At 45.1% G+C, this 17,895-nt stretch overlaps 1 protein-coding gene across 16 annotated transcripts in view; it reads right to left on the bottom strand.

The window, feature by feature from the left end:
• The window catches only part of LOC142493013 (sodium/calcium exchanger 1), a 498,730-nt gene that overhangs the window by 118,616 nt on the left and 362,219 nt on the right, over positions 1 to 17,895 (bottom strand). The gene's annotated exons all lie outside the window — the stretch shown is intronic.

The raw sequence follows: 17,895 nt of genomic DNA, 5'->3' as shown, positions 1-17,895 counted from the left end.
ATGCAGACTACCACAGATTTTCCACAGGCTTCATAACATGGTGTGCTGCATTATGAGCAGGTGCAGAACCTTTGCTACATCTGTTTATTAAAAAGGCAATCCAAGTGGCACTTTAAAAAAATATATATACTGTTTTTTTGCTTTAATATATGCAGTGTTTGATTACCTTTATTGAAAATGAGTTACCTAGGATGCCGATCTATTAGTTCTCTCGTAATCGATCAGCCAAGATCCTGCTTCCCAGGGTACACTAAATGGCTGCCTTTCAGTTTGAATCAATCCTTGAGGTGGAGGTTATAGTGCGCGTGACGCGAACAAATTATAGCAGCTCTATCGGGCCAGCCATAGTGTGTGCTACCACATGAGCGAGGAAGAGCAACCGCGTGGCAGAATTTTTACGTGACGGCCGCGTCACGTGAGCGGTTCAGCCAATGAGGGTGAACCAGCCTTGTGATGTCATGGCCACGCCTCCCCTTCATGGTGCAGGGATCACTCGAGTGACAGGCACGTGCGCCTGCACAATAAACAAAGCCTTAGACCGCGCTTATAGTGTCGCCGGCGACGTCACGCTGCGGTTGCTGGAAAAATCAAATTAAAGTGACTTCCAGCGATCGCAACCAAGCCATCGCGTCACGCCTACTATAAGCGCACACGACGGCATCAATACATTTGCTGTCACTATAAGCGCGGCCTTAGTCCGTGTAACTCAGCAGCTACAATGTATTCTTATATTACTAAGGTTACAGTATCTATTGTTACAGTTTGCAGCTCAAACTGCTGGGAATATTGGCAATATATTATCACAAAGGATACTCAGTATATTAAAACTCATTAAAAATGGCATTAAGAGTTGAATTAAAAAAAAAAACCCTAGTAAGTATTATCTAATACAACCGGTTTCCTGTAATAAGCAATGTAGATATTTGTAGTTTCTTCGGGGGAAAAAAAACGACAAACATTTCAACCAGAGTCGCCAATAACAAGCCGTGACATCAACTCCCAAAGACGTCACAGTTTACTACTGGTCGCAAGAATAAGCCGTCAGGGGGTCCCAATTGGGCGTCTTTCAGGCTCCTCCTGCATTTACTGTAAAGCTGTAAAAGGTGAAATTTTACGGGGTTTTTTTTCCACTTAAATAAATCAGTTCTGTAGTATTAGATAATAGTGACTGTTTTTTTTATTTTAGTCTTCTCTTAATGCCATTTTTATTGAGTTTAAAAAAGCAGCAGTGCAAGCAATATCCTACATGTGTGTTTTTTTTTTTAAATAAATCAGTTCTGTGCTATGAGAAAATACTTGTAGCATTTAAAAAAAAAAAAGTGTTGTAAAGACATTTTTAACGTTTCTAATGTAGGAAGCATTTCCAAAGTGACAGCCCCTTCCCCTTCTGATAGGCTCTGGCTCTGAGACTCGCCCTCTCTCTAGCAGTGCACCAATTTCTAGCAGTGAACCAATTGTATCTAGTAACTGCCCAGTCAATCATATTTCAGGACTACATTACCCACAATGCTGTGCAAGAACTGAATTAAATAACCCGAGCAAGCGATCAATTACAGGAGAACGGATCGATCTGTTGCTTAGCTAATCACTTGTCAGTGTGCAGATTGGATTGATGCACATATTGAATGGGAAAAAAATATATATATATTTTTTAAACGGCAGCTTGAACTGCAGCTTTAAAGCATTGTTTGATTGTTATAGCAGGTTTTAGCACACCACCCCAGCAGTGCAAGATGTTTGCAACACTTTCCTGTTTGTGATCATTTGTTGCTAATATTCCCAGCAGTTTGAGCTACAAACTGTAACAATAGATAATGTTACCTTAGTAATATCAGGATACATTGTAGCTGCTGAGTTACACTGATTGAAGGATTGATTGAAACTGAAAGGCGGCCATTATGTTAGTCACACAATGAGGATTGTTACAGATTTATAACAAGGGCCACAAACGATTGCCAGGTTAGGTAAGAATGTAGAATTATACATTGTCACATGCATACAAATAAGGAAGGGAAAAAAAGGTGGAAAGTAGTATTGCTGCTTTTAAGAGGTTCATGTAAATTATTATTTTTGGTTGACTGTTTTGAAGCTATAGTTCTAGAACAAACATGCATTAATGTCAACTAAAGTCCATCTCATCACATTAAAATATCCCCCCCCCCAGAAACCTACGTTAGTTTTACTCATATAATATTAGTATCTAGCTCCCTGAGCATGTCCTGCTCTTTTATTTACACCTTTTGTGCGTGTTAACAACCATGATTTTCGTAATCTCTAGCTTCATTAGTTACCATGGTATCCTTTATACTATACTTGGATCTGGGGAGAGCACCAGTTTAACCTCCTGGACACCTACTATTTCAAACCCTTCAATCTCCTGAACAAAGCATCAGATTAAAAAAATGAAAACATCTCTTACAGTAATTTAACAAAAAAGTGTCTTCTCAAGTTGTGGTAGTGTGAAAAGCCTTTATGCATTGTTCTACTTACAATCAGAATAAGAACCTAGAATGGAGAAGTGATTTTCTGGAGGCTGTTGGGAAATTACGTAAGAGAGGGTGCAGGTGGGGGAGAGGGGGAAGTGGGGGAGTGGGAGAGGAAGAGTGAGGGGAGCAGAGGGTGAGAGGAAGAGACGGGGAAGAGTAAAAGACAGAGGGAGGGGAGAGAGAAATACATAGGGATAAGGGGAGAATAGAGGGATGAGACTGAGGAGGTGTGAAAGAGGGGGGAAGAGGAGGGGGGGGGGGGGGGTTGCAAAGCTGCCAACAAGGGGGGGCGGGGGGGAACTCCAATGTTTTAAATGCCTGTAAGAATACAAATCTACATTCACCACTGCCCACGGCAAGAAATAGCACAACCTACTGTACCTCTTCTTTATTAAAGGCAGTAGAAGAAGTATTCAAGCTGTACATTCAAGCTGTCAATGGGAACACATTGCAGGTCATTTGTTAGCAGTACTTTGCTAAAGTGAAAACCGATTCTAAACTTCGGATGAATCATTCAGGTGGGAAGGAAACTTGAATCCTTTATAAAAGTGCTGCAAAGCTGCCCACCTACATTCTGCTTTTATTTTTCTAATGTACTACAGTGTATTTGTAAAAACCAATGTATTAAATATGAACAAACTGCTATTTGTTAAATATATGTACCATTAGATAAGCTATAACTCATGAAAGCAATAAGTCAATGGGTACTCTCTCTCTCTAAGGCTGAGTCCCCACTGGCGCTGAGCGCGCTCATGCTTAGAGCATGAGCGCCGGGTGTCCTGCAACTTGCGGACGCGCGAGTGGGGGAGGTGAGGGGGGGGGCGCAATTGTGGGCTATCGGGCAAGCGGGAAAGTTTAAAAATTATTTACAAAAGCACCGAGCGTGTGTGCCCGCACATTTGCGCGCGCGCATCGCGTGAGCGGGAACATGCATATATATACATATATATACATATATATATATATATATATATATATATACACATGTAACCGCTCCAAGCGCCGCCCGCTCAGCGAGCTCAGCGCTAGCGGGGACGCAGCCTAACCATTTTCATGCTACAAAGATGCACTTGGTTATGTTTTTTTTAGTGTTTTGTAGTTATCTTTGTAAATGCCCTTTTTGACAAAAAAAATACTGGTAAAATAGCCTTCCTTTTAAAACTTCAAACAAGGTTAAAAACGTGTGGTCTGCCATTGGGTTGACGAAGGTTGCAATTGCTTTAAAACTGAATCAATACACACCTAGCATTTTAGGCTAGAGTATAGTCTTTGAACATTAACCTATGCATATCATGCTAAATATTTATAATACCCAAAGGGTATTGATTTCTGTAGCCCTCAAAAAGCAAGACAAAAACAATAGCAAATGATGCATATGAACTTTGTCAGCACTTATAAACTTGCATGCAAAAAAAAAATAACAATCTACTTTACAACTAATTTTGTCATAAAAGTAGTCAACTGTGGTTATAACACTTCCTGTTCATGCTACTCATGAACTTTAGCTAATTCCTTTCCAAGGCCAAGAAACAAAAAACAAGTGTCTTTTTATTCCTCTGAGCACTACTTATTAACCACAAGTCTCACATGACCCACATACAAACAAGCCTAGGAAATGAGAATCGTTTGAAAACACATACATTTGAGATTCCAGTGTGCTACATCTGAAGTATCTCTTTAGCTTACAGTATCTCTCCCATGTTACCATGGTAACATCTCCCCCAGACATTTTGGGAAATGATGAAAAACATCAGTTTCTCTAATACTTCCCTACTGATGGTATATTTGTACTTGAAGCGTTACATATAGGGCTAATTAGATTCCTGAGTTGTAGTGCTCATAAACTAAACTTTCTGCCTGTTTGTGCAGTTACAAATAGGCATATTTTTCTTTTTAATATACTTTTTTGGGTCATATTTTAATATAATAAGCTCAACATGTATCAGTGGGTACCCTCTTCTTTCTTGGTGTTGTCAGCTTTGAGCACCGCTCACTATACCATCAACAACAGCGGAAAAGGACGTTCAACACATTGGTGATTTAAAAGCACACTATATCAAATTAGTTCTTAAAAGGAAGTTTTGACAGTTTAAGGAAGGCGACAGGCACTGATAAATCAGTGCAAATACTGTACAAATACTAGCGTTGAAATTCTGCAGGTAAATCCAGAGTTTAAAGTGTGATGGTAATTGTTGGTACAGAGTACATCTCCTTTTTTAGTTACAAACGTATACCTCTACTTGGTTTTTCAAGAAAAAATGTTTATCCTGAAACGCCTTTTTGTGTGTACTGTCGCCATGCTACCTGTGGCTACTAACCTGCCCTTGTACTGGCAGTGAGCCCTGGTAAGAACAGGCCTTACCAGCAGCTATGATGGGTTTTCCCCACTCCATGGTGTTGCATTTGAGTGACAGTGGGAGGCAGTGACCACAAGTCTGAGCATGTCCAATCATCAGACAGACCTGGTGCCCTCCTCCTGGCTGTACTTAAAGGCAGTACCGGTCAAAATTCAGGAGCCTCTCCCCACTTGAGAGAGGCAGGGATCATGCAAGACTGCCTGGATCTGGGCTTACCCTGTTCCTCTTCCCCTCGGGGGAGAGTGAGTGATACCCTATACCTCTGATCCTGCTAGAGGGCCAGGGAAGAGCTAGGACAGCTGGGGTGCCATAGGCCTCGGTGGTTGTCCAGGGACCATCGTCCAGGGACCATCATCCAGTTGATAGCTGATCCTGAGTAAGCTGTTGTTTGTGTAGACCACTGCTGTGTTGAGCGTGGGTGACAATAAAGACTGTTCCTGTTTCTATATACCTCCTGCCTGCGTGTGACCTTACTGGGAGCAGAGGGAGTATTTCTACCGTAGGAGATTACCTCCATTCATCTTGGAGCCTGCGGCAGATGGAGGCGCTGCACTGCTAGAGAACCATGTGGGTTATGTACCCCTGATCCTGTGTCCCCACTACCACCAGCATACAGCTCAGCCCTCCTGTTACCAGCAGGTATCGTGCACCACACGTTTAGTAATGGCCAAATCTCCCACCGGGTGGGGGAAACACCATTACAGTGCACGTGATTCTGTTTTTAAAGCATAAATATTGTATAAGCCTTCCTAAAATGAGAGCCGAAGGTCTTTGTCCCAATATTTCACTTTTACAGTGCCCTAACGCCGAACCTGGTACGGCAGGAGCCCTGTCACACTGTTTTTCAGGGGCAGCTCTGGCTGACTTTTCAGCCAACACGGGCAGCGTGATTGGAATGAAAGTGAAGCTCCCTGCACTTCCACTTCCGGCATCTGGGGCAGTGTCACATCATCTGATTGCTCCAGAGTGCCACCAGACCCCCGGCACTGTAAAAGTTAACAGGTTTAGAATTTCTTGATATCAGACATTGCCCCACTTTAACAATGGGCTACATACCCCAATGTGGCTGAAATGCAGACATTTCAGAGTTTGAAGTACTGTATGCTAATATGTAGTCGTAAAACATAATACACAGTATTTATATATTTCTGGGTAGCAACTATCATGTATCTTGAGAAAGATTCAAACAAGCACAAAATGCCTCACTATTGCTTCAAAATGTCTTGTTTAATACACTTTACCCCTACCCTTATAAAACTGGCTTTGTTGCACCAGCTGTTACATGTTTGACAGATCCATTTCATACCATAGAGAACCTATGCAAATGTAGCCACTTGCATAAAGTAAAGACACTCAGGCTGAAAAGTAGAGCTTTGCAAATACAAAATGGGACATGTGGTCACGGTCTTCTCGACCAAGTCCCAGCCCGAGAGGGACCCTCCGCGCGGGCTGCTTTGTCACCGGATCCTCTGCCACTAGTCGCTTATACCATAGGGTACGTTTTAGGGTAGGGGGTTAACTTCAGGGGTTTTCAGTGGTTAGGGTAGGAGGTTAACTTTAGAGCTTTCAGTGGTTAGGGTAGGGGGTTAACTTTAGGGGTTATAGCGGTTAGGGTAGGGTGTTAACTTTAGGGGTTATAGTGGTTAGGGTAGGCCAGGGTTAACTTTAGGGGTTATAGGGTAATGGATTAAGGTTTTTAGGGTAGTGGGCAGCGTCAGAATTAGGGGTTAAGATCTTGGGGTCTTGGGGTTTTTGGGTAAGGGCTAAGGTGACTTACCTTTGAGACGAAGTAGCCGGCGGCTGAGTGTCCATGCAACGAGGTCACTTGGCGTTTGTCCTAGACTGTTGCAAATGTGCCCAACACTGTACAAAGCAATAACAGGCTTGCTGTACATTGAGAACGGTACCGCCAAGTTGTCCACTATTATACACTGTAAGGGGCAGACTGTTTGGATGCAAAACATGTCACTCCGACCTACAACGTGGCAAATGAGGCAGCTGAAAATTGCAGACCGGGGGGTGACAGTCAGCGGCTATCTTGCCTACACTCAACCTGCTAACTGTTAGGACAACTGAGGTAGGAAACCTATATCCTGAGTTTCACAGAATAACTTTGGTTTCTTTATGCAAACCACTGGACATACTTAAAAACAAGAGGTAACTCTCAATGTATTACTTCCTGGTAAAACATTTTATTAACTAACATAAATGTAATGCCAGGAGTCCCTGCAACTGAAATGGTTAAGGCAATCATGTTTTATCTCGCAGCCTGCTCCCGATTAATAGGGGTTTGAGGGAAATTGCTTGGAAATGCCACAGAGATAGCACACTCTACTAAATACGGGAGCATCAATAGCACTAATGGCCATTATCCCACAGGAAAACATACTTAACAGAAGAATAACTAATATTTAACAGAAGAATAATTAAAACTGTTGTTCATAGCATATACTCTGCCAGGAGAGAAGGGGTCGAATTGTGAGGCCCGCATGAGAGAACATACTAGTCGATTCATACAGAATGCGCAATATGACATTTTTGTAAGTATTCTGTTGCTATGGAGACTACACAAACACTCCTAAACAAAGAGTCGCAGCCTGGTTGGCAATAATGTTAATGTGGAAAACCACTTGTATGCTTTGTAGCATGTGTCTCTTCAACAGATGAGTAACATTAGGTTTAAGCGAGGGGGGAGGAAAAAGAATTGCATTGAAAAGAATCCTTTTAAACCGTTAGCTCAGCTATAGCAAAGGTAAAAACCATACAGTTGTCCCCCCCTGCTCTGTCAGTTCTTTAGTGGAGAAGGGCAAAGAAACCAGTGGGAAAGGAATACACAGCACTATTCTTAACCCCATGTTCACTTGATTGCTAAAAAATACATCCAGGACCATATTTACTAAGACGTGCACCTTCCGGTCCTTTTAAGGAGTAACGTGTCATCCACTGGAGGTGTCTTCGGGAATAGCACCGCTTAGTAAATATGGCCCTTAATGCCCTTGTTGGGTCTGACGAATGAATTGCCTTAAATGTTCAATGTGTCCTGCACTTGTAGATTGTCCCGAAACACATGGAAGAAAAACACGTTGCTGGCCCATCTGGAAACGAATGGGTCTAACTCATAGACATTCATGAAAACAAAGTGTGCGTGGGAACTTCAATTACATGTAACCAGATTCATTTATTCTCGGCCGTGATGAGATCTTTTGAGATATATCTGTTTTGCATGTGGATTCAGAGACCAAAACAGGATATTTAATTGCATTATACAGTATAGACAGAACTCTGTCAGTGTATAGGTGGTACTCAGTGTATAGATGGTACTCAGTGTAATGATGGTACTCAGTGTATAGATGGTACTCAGTGTAATGATGGTAATCAGTGTATAGATGGTACTCAGTGTAATGATGGTAATCAGTGTATAGATGGTACTCAGTGTAATGATGGTACTCAGTGTAATGATGGTACTCAGTGTAATGATGGTACTCAGTGTATGATGGTACTTAGTGTATAGATGGTACTTAGTGTATGATGGTACTCAGTGTATGATGGTACTTAGTGTATAGATGGTACTCAATGTCAGGTTAGTTTACTTCAACATAATTTGCATTAGCAAGCAATATGAAGATTTGTTACTGTCTATGGAGAAGTAAGAGGAATTGGGATGGCGTCAATTCAAGTGTATGAACTGGGTATGCAGATGTGGCTAATGTGAGTGCTCCAACGTTGTAGAAAAAAAAAACTTGTTAAATGACGCCGGGCAGCACGTAAACATTTGCGTCAATGGTGCCGCGTCAAATCGTTCATTGAATAAAGCGCCAGGTTTGACGCACAGCATCGTGTTAACCCAGAATCAATAGCGTTGGCTACATCTGTAGCCTTGTCTGGATAAGTCACTTAAACCAAATGTTTGAAAGTGAAACAAGGCATGATGAATATCTGTCAGACTACCGGATGGGTTACATTTTGGATACAGTGTGACTAATATTTTGCCCTCTTAATTTCTCAAAAAATAAAAAAAAACTTTATTAACTTTAATTAAGTTGGAAACCATCAAACATATTATAACATGTCTATTGTAGTAACAAATTGATTGTTAAAAAATAAATAAATATTCAATGAAATATATCAAAACTAATATTTCTTTTTTGGGACCAGCGTTTTTTTGTTGTGGTATTTACTCTATACATGTGAATATTCAGTGACGGGTATCTTTTGATAACCTGGGACTGCAGCTGTGGCAAATGGGATTAACAAGTTTCATACCTTAAATGGTTTACTGGCTATGCACTTTAACGCAGGCTGTGCTGCTAAAGCTATGTAATGCGGCAGGGATAAGCTTATAGGGGTCCATGTCAACATGGATTTGAAGCAAAAAATGACACTGTGTGCTCTTTTGCATGTCATTTCCCAGAATCCCTTGCTGTAGCGGAAGCACTGTATGCTAGGAGGTAATGTTGAAAAGCAGGATTGCAGACCTGTCTGAGACGTGAATGTGCTCACAAGGGATATTTTCATTTGCCGTATACCTTAGATGTAGATCTTTTTGAGCTGAGGTGTAACTAGACTTTGGTGAACCTTTTTGATGCAGCTAAAAAGGACAAAATAAGGCCCCCTCTTGCAATAGTCGTGTCTCGTTACAATATCAAGCTTGGTACATTGACACTATGGCAAATTTGGTGCAACGCATATTTTTTAGGGGCGTAAGAAATGCATGTTTATAGCTTATCCCTTAGGGCAGGGGGGCTCAACTCCAGTCCTCAAGCCCCCCCCAACATGTCAGGTTCTAAGGATATCACAGCTTCAGCACAAGTGACTCAGTGCTTCAGTCATGTGTTTCAGTCCCTGCTTCAGCACAGGTGGCTCAATCAGCGGCTCAGTCCGGGGATATCCTTAAAACCAAAACTGTAGGAGGGTCTTGAGGACTGGTTTAAGCACCCTGGGTTGGGGGTTCATTCCATATTCGCCAAAGTATCCATTCTGACCATTTTCAGATGAAAATCCCTATTAAAGTCAAGGGAATTTTCGTTCACAAACTGTCTCCTCTACCCTTTGGCTCGCACCACACCCACCCTGCACGTTTCCGGCGCAAATGACGCCGCGGGGTCATTTGAGGTCATGTTGCCGTGGCACCGTGATGTCACATGACCCAGCGGCATCATTTGACTCTGGTTACCATGGAGGCGCGGCGCTGGAACTCCAGGTAAGTAAAAAGTTACAGAGGCCTCACGCGATCCCCGGCATTTATTTTAAATGCCTTCGGGGAAGCGCGGGGCCTCTGTAACAGCCGCGCACCCCCCCGAAAATCTTGCGCCCCCCACTTTGCTCACCGCTGTGCTACAGAAAAGAATGCAAAAAAACTAATGGTTTAAGATTTAAGATCTAAATATTAAGTCTTTGACTGAGCCGCTGATTGAGCCACCTGTGCTGAAGCAGGGCTATCCTAAAAACCTGATCAGTTGGGGGGGCGGGGGGGGTTGAGAACCCCTGGAATAAGCAATGCAACAATGTATTTTCAGTCAGGGGCACATGCAGTTGACAAGAGCAGAGCAATTTGTGTTCAGACACCTTTGGCAGCACAGATGTTTCACTTAATATACACAACACGCCTAACTCCAGGATATCATGATGAATGTCTTTGTTTTATGGGAAGGAGACAAAGCCCCACATGACTGGCTTTAGGAAATTGCCGCACTTGTTTGAAAGCACACAGGACTAAGCAGAAGGAGACGGGAGTCTGATGTAGTGCATGGATTGGTCAGCTGGGATTTCAGGAGCTGCTAACAGTGGCAATAAAACCAAATAAAGAGAAACATGTTATCCAAATGTAATGAGTCCCTGGAAAGCCAGGGGACAGAGAGCTAATAATAAATAAGGCCCGGCAGCTATGACAGGAGCAGGAAAAGTAAAGCGTTGGGGTACAAGCCATTGTAGCCACCTGTGGCTTAGAAGTTTATGGGAATCAATGTTTAAAGGAGCAGTTCCGCCTGCGCAATATTTTCGTTTTAACGTCCCCTTCTTATTTGTGGGGTCACTGGAGCTGAAACCCGCTATTTTTAAACCAAATGATGGTTTGATGTCCCACATCTCGCTGGCCAACAGGAAGCGCCCGTTGAAGTCCATCTGCTGAGGCTTCTTCCTGTTGGCCTGCATGCTACCGGGCATTTATATACAAGGTATCTCACCCCCTGGCGCTACCTTTAGAAAATAAGGGGGGGAGGCCGCAGGGGAAATTGCTGCTTTAATTCAAGCTGTGAATGTGTATCGAAAACCCAGTAGTGACTAATGTGATCTAGAGCAGAGGTTCCCAGCTCCAGTCCTCAAGGACCACTAATGGGTCCACAGGTTGTTCATCCAAAAATGATTGGGCCACCTGTGCTAATGAGAGGATAGCCTTAAATCCTGCACTTAGTGGTCCTGGAGGACTGGAGTTGCGAACCTCCGCACTAGAGAAACAAAAACATCGAAACCTGTAGTAGCCTTTCCTGCAATAACTGAACAAAGGGCATAATTTCTTGGACGATTTCATTCCCTGTATACTGTGAGGCTACTAGTCTAAGTCGTATCAGCAACTGTATCTGTGCATTCTTCGTATCCATATACTCTACTGCCGCTATAGGTCAGGAAAGCTGAGGTGCACTCAAACAAATAGAGCAAGAGCTTTTACCCCATGGAAAAGTATCATTACATAATGGCCATGACAAGATAAAGACCCCCTATTCCATATATTGTGCAGCCACTTCTTGAACAGTTCAGCTCCATTTAAATGAATAGAACTCAACTCTTGGCCAGCACTGGAAAGTAGCATCGCAGCATACTGAATAGGGGCCAAGGGGAGCCGACCATGGAAAAGGGAGGTTTATACTGTAGGAATTGATGTTATCACTAAGCTACTGTTCTTCCCATCATTCTCACGTAAATTAGTGGTTGAAGGGACAATCCCACAGTCGGCCAGCTAAATTTCTTAGGGGCCTTTGAATGGGGAAGTGTTTGTCAATCAAGTGTTTTATTTACCCTTACCCCACCCACCCTGTCCTTATCATATAACCAATAAAGTTAAGAGGCGGTGGAGAGAAGAAGTTCTGGCAGTACAAGCGCTTGCTGATCACACACTGTAACGTTCTGGCAGTACAAGCGCTTGCTGATCACACAGCGTAACGTTCTGGCAGTACAAGCGCTTGCTGATCACACACAGTAACGTTCTGGCAGTACAAGCGCTTGCTGATCACACACAGTAACGTTCTGGCAGTACAAGCGCTTGCTGATCACACAGCGTAACGTTCTGGCAGTACAAGCGCTTGCTGATCACACAGCGTAACGTTCTGGCAGTACAAGCGCTTGCTGATCACACAGCGTAACGTTCTGGCAGTACAGGCGCTTGCTGATCACACACCGTAACGTTCTGACAGTACAAGCGCTTGCTGATCACACACCGTAACGTTCTGGCAGTACAAGCGCTTGCTGATCACACACAGTAACGTTCTGGCAGTACAAGCGCTTGCTGATCACACAGCGTAACGTTCTGGCAGTACAAGCGCTTGCTGATCACACAGCGTAACGTTCTGGCAGTACAAGCGCTTGCTGATCACACACAGTAACGTTCTGGCAGTACAAGCGCTTGCTGATCACACAGCGTAACGTTCTGGCAGTACAAGCGCTTGCTGATCACACACAGTAACATAACGTTCTGGCAGTACAAGCGCTTGCTGATCACACACCGTAACGTTCTGGCAGTACAAGCGCTTGCTGATCACACACTGTAACATAACGTTCTGGCAGTACAAGCGCTTGCTGATCACACACAGTAACATAACGTTCTGGCAGTACAAGCGCTTGCTGATCACACAGCGTAACGTTCTGGCAGTACAAGCGCTTGCTGATCACACCGTAACGTTCTGGCAGTACAAGCGCTTGCTGATCACACACAGTAACATAACGTTCTGGCAGTACAAGCGCTTGCTGATCACACAGCGTAACGTTCTGGCAGTACAAGCGCTTGCTGATCACACACAGTAACGTTCTGGCAGTACAAGCGCTTGCTGATCACACCGTAACGTTCTGGCAGTACAAGCGCTTGCTGATCACACACAGTAACATAACGTTCTGGCAGTACAAGCGCTTGCTGATCACACAGCGTAACGTTCTGGCAGTACAAGCGCTTGCTGATCACACACAGTAACGTTCTGGCAGTACAAGCGCTTGCTGATCACACAGCGTAACGTTCTAGCAGTACAAGCGCTTGCTGATCACACACAGTAACGTTCTGGCAGTACAAGCGCTTGCTGATCACACCGTAACGTTCTGGCAGTACAAGCGCTTGCTGATCACACACAGTAACGTTCTGGCAGTACAAGCGCTTGCTGATCACACAGCGTAACGTTCTGGCAGTACAAGCGCTTGCTGATCACACACCGTAACGTTCTGGCAGTACAAGCGCTTGCTGATCACACACTGTAACATAACGTTCTGGCAGTACAAGCGCTTGCTGATCACACAGCGTAACGTTCTGGCAGTACAAGCGCTTGCTGATCACACACCGTAACGTTCTGGCAGTACAAGCGCTTGCTGATCACACACAGTAACATAACGTTCTGGCAGTACAAGCGCTTGCTGATCACACACCGTAACGTTCTGGCAGTACAAGCGCTTGCTGATCACACACTGTAACATAACGTTCTGGCAGTACAAGCGCTTGCTGATCACACAGCGTAACGTTCTGGCAGTACAAGCGCTTGCTGATCACACACAGTAACGTTCTGGCAGTACAAGCGCTTGCTGATCACACACCGTAACGTTCTGGCAGTACAAGCGCTTGCTGATCACACACTGTAACATAACGTTCTGGCAGTACAAGCGCTTGCTGATCACACAGCGTAACGTTCTGGCAGTACAAGCGCTTGCTGATCACACACAGTAACGTTCTGGCAGTACAAGCGCTTGCTGATCACACACCGTAACGTTCTGGCAGTACAAGCGCTTGCTGATCACACACCGTAACGTTCTGGCAGTACAAGCGCTTGCTGATCACACAGCGTAACGTTCTGGCAGTACAAGCGCTTGCTGATCACACACAGTAACGTTCTGGCAGTACAAGCGCTTGCTGATCACACAGCGTAACGTTCTGGCAGTACAAGCGCTTGCTGATCACACACCGTAACGTTCTGGCAGTACAAGCGCTTGCTGATCACACACTGTAACATAACGTTCTGGCAGTACAAGCGCTTGCTGATCACACACCGTAACGTTCTGGCAGTACAAGCGCTTGCTGATCACACACAGTAACATAACGTTCTGGCAGTACAAGCGCTTGTTGATCACACACCGTAACGTTCTGGCAGTACAAGCGCTTGCTGATCACACCGTAACGTTCTGGCAGTACAAGCGCTTGCTGATCACACAGCGTAACGTTCTGGCAGTACAAGCGCTTGTTGATCACACACAGTAACGTTCTGGCAGTACAAGCGCTTGCTGATCACACCGTAACGTTCTGGCAGTACAAGCGCTTGCTGATCATACACCGTAACGTTCTGGCAGTACAAGCGCTTGCTGATCACACACTGTAACGTTCTGGCAGTACAAGCGCTTGCTGATCACACACAGTAACGTTCTGGCAGTACAAGCGCTTGCTGATCACACACCGTAACGTTCTGGCAGTACAAGCGCTTGCTGATCACACACTGTAACGTTCTGGCAGTACAAGCGCTTGCTGATCACACACAGTAACGTTCTGGCAGTACAAGCGCTTGCTGATCACACACCGTAACGTTCTGGCAGTACAAGCGCTTGCTGATCACACCGTAACGTTCTGGCAGTACAAGCGCTTGCTGATCACACACAGTAACGTTGTGGCAGTACAAGCGCTTGCTGATCACACACTGTAACGTTCTGGCAGTACAAGCGCTTGCTGATCACACACAGTAACGTTCTGGCAGTACAAGCGCTTGCTGATCACACACCGTAACGTTCTGGCAGTACAAGCGCTTGCTGATCACACACTGTAACGTTCTGGCAGTACAAGCGCTTGCTGATCACACACCGTAACGTTCTGGCAGTACAAGCGCTTGCTGATCACACACCGTAACGTTCTGGCAGTACAAGCGCTTGCTGATCACACACTCTGACGTTCTGGCAGTACAAGCGCTTGCTGATCACACACTGTAACGTTCTGGCAGTACAAGCGCTTGCTGATCACACCGTAACGTTCTGGCAGTACAAGCGCTTGCTGATCACACACTGTAACGTTCTGGCAGTACACGCGCTTGCTGATCACACAGCGTAACGTTCTGGCAGTACAAGCTCTTGCTGATCACACAGCGTAACGTTCTGGCAGTACAAGCGCTTGCTGATCACACACAGTAACGTTCTGGCAGTACAAGCGCTTGCTGATCACACACAGTAACGTTGTGGCAGTACAAGCGCTTGCTGATCACACACAGTAACGTTCTGGCAGTACAAGCGCTTGCTGATCACACAGCGTAACGTTCTGGCAGTACAAGCGCTTGCTGATCACACAGCGTAACGTTCTGGCAGTACAAGCGCTTGCTGATCACACCGTAACGTTCTGGCAGTACAAGCGCTTGCTGATCACACACAGTAACGTTGTGGCAGTACAAGCGCTTGCTGATCACACACAGTAACGTTCTGGCAGTACAAGCGCTTGCTGATCACACAGCGTAACGTTCTGGCAGTACAAGCGCTTGCTGATCACACAGCGTAACGTTCTGGCAGTACAAGCGCTTGCTGATCACACCGTAACGTTCTGGCAGTACAAGCTCTTGCTGATCACACACTGTAACGTTCTGGCAGTACAAGCGCTTGCTGATCACACACAGTAACGTTGTGGCAGTACAAGCGCTTGCTGATCACACACCGTAACGTTCTGGCAGTACAAGCGCTTGCTGATCACACACAGTAACGTTCTGGCAGTACAAGCGCTTGCTGATCACACACAGTAACGTTGTGGCAGTACAAGCGCTTGCTGATCACACACAGTAACGTTCTGGCAGTACAAGCGCTTGCTGATCACACCGTAACGTTCTGGCAGTACAAGCGCTTGCTGATCACACACCGTAACGTTCTGGCAGTACAAGCGCTTGCTGATCACACACAGTAACATAACGTTCTGGCAGTACAAGCGCTTGCTGATCACACACAGTAACATAACGTTCTGGCAGTACAAGCGCTTGCTGATCACACAGCGTAACGTTCTGGCAGTACAAGCGCTTGCTGATCACACAGCGTAACGTTCTGGCAGTACAAGCGCTTGCTGATCACACAGCGTAACGTTCTGGCAGTACAAGCGCTTGCTGATCACACCGTAACGTTCTGGCAGTACAAGCGCTTGCTGATCATACACCGTAACGTTCTGGCAGTACAAGCGCTTGCTGATCACACACTGTAACGTTCTGGCAGTACAAGCGCTTGCTGATCACACACCGTAACGTTCTGGCAGTACAAGCGCTTGCTGATCACACACTGTAACGTTCTGGCAGTACAAGCGCTTGCTGATCACACCGTAACGTTCTGGCAGTACAAGCGCTTGCTGATCACACACAGTAACGTTCTGGCAGTACAAGCTCTTGCTGATCACACACTGTAACGTTCTGGCAGTACAAGCGCTTGCTGATCACACCGTAACGTTCTGGCAGTACAAGCGCTTGCTGATCACACACCGTAACGTTCTGGCAGTACAAGCGCTTGCTGATCACACACTGTAACGTTCTGGCAGTACAAGCGCTTGCTGATCACACACTGTAACGTTCTGGCAGTACAAGCGCTTGCTGATCACACCGTAACGTTCTGGCAGTACAAGCGCTTGCTGATCACACACTGTAACGTTCTGGCAGTACAAGCGCTTGCTGATCACACAGCGTAACGTTCTGGCAGTACAAGCGCTTGCTGATCACAGCGTAACGTTCTGGCAGTACAAGCGCTTGCTGATCACACACTGTAACGTTCTGGCAGTACAAGCGCTTGCTGATCACACACAGTAACGTTCTGGCAGTACAAGCTCTTGCTGATCACACACCGTAACGTTCTGGCAGTACAAGCGCTTGCTGATCACACACAGTAACGTTCTGGCAGTACAAGCGCTTGCTGATCACACACAGTAACGTTCTGGCAGTACAAGCGCTTGCTGATCACACACAGTAACGTTGTGGCAGTACAAGCGCTTGCTGATCACACAGCGTAACGTTCTGGCAGTACAAGCGCTTGCTGATCACACAGCGTAACGTTCTGGCAGTACAAGCGCTTGCTGATCACACCGTAACGTTCTGGCAGTACAAGCGCTTGCTGATCACACAGCGTAACGTTCTGGCAGTACAAGCGCTTGCTGATCACACAGCGTAACGTTCTGGCAGTACAAGCGCTTGCTGATCACACAGCGTAACGTTCTGGCAGTACAAGCGCTTGCTGATCACACCGTAACGTTCTGGCAGTACAAGCGCTTGCTGATCACACACCATAACGTTCTGGCAGTACAAGCGCTTGCTGATCACACAGCGTAACGTTCTGGCAGTACAAGCGCTTGCTGATCACACACCATAACGTTCTGGCAGTACAAGCGCTTGCTGATCACACACAGTAACGTTCTGGCAGTACAAGCGCTTGCTGATCACACACAGTAACGTTCTGGCACTACAAGCGCTTGCTGATCACACAGCGTAACATCAGAAAAAAGGGAGCAGTAAGAGGCAAGCAACCCCCTCCTAAATCTCACTTTAAAAAATAAATTAAAAATACTAATAGGTGTCAGATTATGTAAAAAAAATTAAATGGTATCAGTCACCCAGATGAGAGCTCTTAAACATGTAAACGGAATTAGTGCACTTTGGTTCTAGGAGCGATTACCCTTTTAAAAGTGCATTCAACTTTTCTGGCCATAACATATATTTTATTTTACTCACTTTTCCTGAACAAATTCCCCAGCAGCTCCGGATTCTCAAATCTGATTTATAATACTGCACCAATAATTCAGTGGCAGATTTGAAGCTGTATTCTCCCCCAGCCATGTTAAAGTAGTCTGTATTTGTTAAGGACTGCACAAAATGTAA

The sequence above is a fragment of the Ascaphus truei genome, chromosome 4, assembly GCF_040206685.1.
Source record: "Ascaphus truei isolate aAscTru1 chromosome 4, aAscTru1.hap1, whole genome shotgun sequence".
NCBI classification, from domain to species: Eukaryota; Metazoa; Chordata; class Amphibia; order Anura; family Ascaphidae; genus Ascaphus; species Ascaphus truei.
The sequence above is the reverse complement of the archived record's forward strand: the minus strand, read 5'-3'. Positions and strand labels throughout refer to the sequence as shown.